The 4501-nt window shown below is 60.8% G+C and overlaps 1 long non-coding RNA gene across 1 annotated transcript; it reads right to left on the bottom strand.

The window, feature by feature from the left end:
- Positions 1-2277: 2277 nt before the first annotated feature.
- Positions 2278-4162, bottom strand: LOC141570804 (uncharacterized). Its single transcript, XR_012495257.1, has 3 exons — positions 3562-4162; positions 2970-3094; positions 2278-2484 (listed from the first exon to the last, which is right to left on the bottom strand). It is a non-coding gene; the product is annotated as an uncharacterized LOC141570804 (long non-coding RNA).
- Positions 4163-4501: the final 339 nt, after the last annotated feature.

The following is a 4501-nucleotide window of genomic DNA, read 5'->3' as shown; positions in this document are numbered from 1 at the left end:
TTATGAGGTTAGCATGGCGTCTGGCACACAGCAGGTGCTCCGCTTTGCCACCCCACAAATATTTACTGAGCACCTGTGCTGTGCCAGGCACACATCCAGGTGCCAGGCGTTTTCAAAGAACAGAATAGAAAGACTCCTACTCTCCTGCTCACAGGACTCAGATCAGAACAAGGAAATGGGACCATTGCAGAAAGCGGTATGTATTTTAAAACCACAGGGTCTGGGGGGGCTGGGGCATCCGGGGTGGTGTCCGTGGAAGACTCTCAGGATGAGGAGTGCCGGGTCCCAGCGTGGGCAGGTGAGCTCAGGCAGAGCCTGGGGACCAGGGGGTGCTGTGTGCTCAGAACAGCCAGGGGCCTGTGGGCGGCTCAGTTTGGGGCCATGAGGGGCTGATTTGTGCGTGGGCCATGGGGACTCTGAGTGTTACTCTGAGGCCAACAGGAAGACATGGAGGGTTTCGAGCAGGGGCCTCTACAAGCTGATCTGATCGAATGGAAGTCGGGTGGCTGCAGGGTCAGCGTGGAAGTGGGGATGGGGCAGGGCTGCTGGGGCCGGACGAGAGTGGAGGAGGTGGGAGGTGCAGATGGATGTACGGTGCACGTGTGTGTGGGTGCACGCGTGTGTGTGTGTGTGTGGGGGGGTGCTGAGTCACTTCCTGAGTCTGCAGTGGGGGAGTGGCTGGCTGCCCCCACTGTCACCACCAGGAGGGAGGGAAAGGGGCTGTGGATGAGGTCACCCTGGAGATGGAGCCAGAGGGCATGCTAAGGGGTCAAATCGTGGAGGACGGGGTGGTGGTGAAACACAGGGGTGCCTGATTCCCACCTCGTGAGCAGAGCTTAGCACCCTACGAGGTCTGGGGCTCCTCGTCATCAGAACCAGGCGCTGGGCACACACTGGGTATCAGTGCCCAGGACAGGGGCTGTGCCTCCAGCATCGGGCGCTGCACAGAGCACAGCCAGGAAAGCAGCTCCCGCCCAGGGAGGCCATCTGAAGCCCTTGCAGCCCCAGGATGGCACAGAGATGCTGGAGTTTGTCTTCACGCCAGAGGCCTCAGGAATCATCAGGTCGACCTGCCCCCAGAGCACAGGGTGGGGGCATGGGTGGGGTGCGCTGGGGGTTGAGTGGCCCGCAAGCCCGAGCCCCCTCTGCATGGGAGGTAACCTGGACCCCACGCCCTCCCACAGCCACTCTCACAGTCACAGGAGAGAAAGCATGGAGGGAGGGGTGGCGGAACCATGCAGCCAGCTGGGATGGGGTCAACATGTGCGCTGAGCGCTGCTGGTCTTACAAACCTCCGATGGTAATTGAATCTGGGCGGGGGTCCTTGACAGGGGTCGTTAAACGCGGAGCCAGAGGGGGCTTGTGTTTGTGGCTCCCCATCCCTAGCCGCTCTCTGGAAAGGCAAAGGCTGAGATCCTGCAGGGGCGGTGCAGGCCTACAGGACCCCCTCCTGAAGGGGACTGGCTGAGTGTCTTCCTCAGCAGGCTCAGAGCTCAGGGCTGCTCAGCCCCACGCCGAGCCTCTTGGAGCCGGCTCCCTGGGCGTGCCGTGTGAGGGTGCCACGGTGACGGGGACCCTGTGCCCCCCTCTGATGCCCAGCGTCGTGAGCGAGGAGGAGACAGAGGGACATGGACCTTCCAGAACGCCATGATGGTGCCGGGACAGAGCTGAGCCCAGAGGCTGGCAGCCGGAGGATGGGCTGTGTGGTGCAGGCCCCTGGGGAAAGGCAGGTCTGTGCTGTGGCTGGAGGGTCAGGCCTGCTGCTGCCCAGAGGAGCGAGTGTGTGCCGCACAGACAGGTGTGCTCCTGCGTGGCCCAGAGACATTGAGTAACGTCCCCCAGGTGGCCCAGCGCAGCTGTGGCGATCCCCAGGTAGGAGCACTGCTAGACTTCAGGAAAGCCTGCTGTGAGTGCTGTGAGGATGGGTCATTCGGTGTCTGTCACTCAGGGGCCTCTGCTCTGATTGTGGAGCTGTGCCCGCTTCCTGGCTCAGCGGGCAAGGGGACAGAGGCCGCCCAGCACACCTGGCTGGCACGGCACGAGGGGGCTGGGGTGGAGAATTATTTAGAGACGCCAAAGAGGTGCGTTAGAAGCTAATTAGAAAAGCTACTGACTCTGGGTGGTGAACACACAATGGGATTTACAGATGATGTAATACAGAATTGTACACCTGAAATCTATGTAATTTTACTAACAATTGTCACCCCAATAAATTTAATAAAAAAATTTTTTTAAAAAATTAAAATAAAATAAAAGAAAAGCTGTCTACAGTGCCACACTATAAAAGCATCATAAAATTCCAATCTCGTTTTTTCCACTCAGCTTCCTTGGGTGCAGACGCCCCATAATAGGGGGCATGTGTTCCACTGTCTGTGGTGGCTTGCCAGGTGCACGCCCAGCAGTCCTGGCAAGGGGCGCCCTTCTGTGGCTTCCACAGGGCTGGGGCTCTGCTGCCTGAGCCGGGAAGGAAGGAGCTGTTGGGTCCTAATGAGGGGAAGAGGGGGGACAGGTTGAGCTGTCAGGGTGTGCTGGCCCCAGGAAAGCCCAGTGGCCCTCGGGGCAGGGGCCTCCTCCAGGGTGAGAAGGAGACCTGATAAGGAAAAGCCGGGTGGCACTGCTGGCCTGAGGGCAGACCAGCCCCTCAGCTCATGCTGTAGTGCTCCTGGCTGGGGGTCTTGGAAGGAAGCCTGGTGCCGAAGCCCTGCAGGCTGGGCCCCCAGCACATGGGGGGGGGGAATGGAAGGGGTGGGCTTACAGAGGAAGGGGCTGGGCTGCTCCCTCTGGACTGAGAGAGACATAGTGGGGCTGGAGGCCTGGCCACGACCCTGGTGGTATTTGCTGTGGCAGTGTCAACCCTGGCTCAGTTTCAGGCAGCTCTCTGCCAGGCCAGTGTGTCGGCCACCAAGGGGTCCCCCAAGCCAGCCCCCTTGCCCTCGGGCAACAGCCAGCTCCCCGTCCCGTCTGAGTACCTTTGGACAAATCACTTTAGTGTCAAAATTATGAGTCCATGTCCTCTGAGAGCAGATGCTGGCTTTCGTCCCGGCTCTTTTCCATTGACTGGGACCTTCCTCTGTCGGTGCCTCAGTTTCCTCATCTGCAGAATGGGGTTACAATGGTGGCAGCCCTGACTGGCCATTGGGAGGGTGCAGGGAGTTCGCTGCGTGTCTGGTGCAGATCACAGGTCGTCAGGGGCCAGGGCAGACAGAGCTGCCAGCACGCTACTGTCACAGACCTCCAGGTCAGGGGCCACATGCCCCAAAGTTCCAGCACCTCAGCCCCATTTAAGGACAGGTCAGAGAAGTGGGGACCAGGATTATTTGTCCTACAATCACAGGACCCAGGTCTACAAATTGCCCCTCTGTTCCCAGAAGGATAGACCAGGCCCTGAGGCCATCTGCTTACAGGGAGCCCTGGGTCTGGCCCACCCACCTCCTATCGAGGGGGGCCGCGAGGGTGCATGCAGGACTCCCGAGCAAGGACGGAGGAAAGGCACGCTGTGATCTGCGTCCTGGGCCACCCTCAGAGGGTCCTGCCTTTGCTGGGGGAGGAGCCAGCTCTTACCCTCACCCACGCTTAGGCTGGGTGCACCTGCGGGGGGCCCCGTGGGCAGGGCAGGGCAGGGCTGGCCTCGCTGGGAGCAGAAGAACCAGCTGGGCCCCCCAAGGGCTGGCCAGGCGCCAAGGCCACGGCAGCTCTGGAGGTCAAGGCAAGGCTGTGAGCGATGGCGGGTCTGGGCTTATCTGGGCCCCGCAGTCCAGCCGAGAGCGCCACACACTCAGAGTGAGGGAGGGCCGGTTGTGTCTGGGATAATAGGGACAGGCAGACAATGAGAGCACGTCAGTCTGCAAGCTGTAATTCGATATCATCTGGCACAAATCAGGCCTGATTTCTCCAGACTGGGCGGCCTGGTGTCGTGTGCAGCCAGGGACAGTGTCAGCAGGCACGTGGGGTCTTTGTCTCCCGGCCGTCAGGTGTGGATGGATTCTCTGCTCCTCATTGAGCCAAACTGTCCAAGCACAATGGGGGTGCGAGAGAAAAGGGAGATGTGGGAAGAGCCACATTTGGAAGCCTTGCTTCACTGTGTGGCATCCTGGGCCCGGGGGCTGCTCAGGGTCTGTCCCCAGCGATGGAGGCGACTCTGAGCTCTGACTGGGAGACTAGGGCCAAGTGGACGGCACGGCCAGCTGGTGGGGCCACGGAGGAAGGGGGCCGTGACCCGCGGGACTTTGGGAAGAGCATGAGTCCCCAAGGGCCGGGCCGAGGAGAGCAGGATAAGACGGACTCGGGTCTCCAGAACCCACGGCCGACGGGAGGGCACAGAGAGGTACATAGGAGGTCGCAGAGGAGGCCGTCTGAGCCAAGGCAACGCTGCCACAACAAATGGGCCCGACATCTTGGTACCTGACGCAATGGGGCAGCCTTGCTGGTGACACGGTTCCAGTGGGTCTTCCCGGCTCCTCCCAGCACAGGCTGTGCCACCCATGGGCCTCACTTCTGCCAA

Source organism: Rhinolophus sinicus, linkage group LG03, assembly GCF_036562045.2.
Source record: "Rhinolophus sinicus isolate RSC01 linkage group LG03, ASM3656204v1, whole genome shotgun sequence".
Lineage (NCBI taxonomy): Eukaryota > Metazoa > Chordata > Mammalia > Chiroptera > Rhinolophidae > Rhinolophus > Rhinolophus sinicus.
Note: the sequence above shows the minus strand (reverse complement) of the source record. Positions and strands in the feature narration are given on the sequence as shown.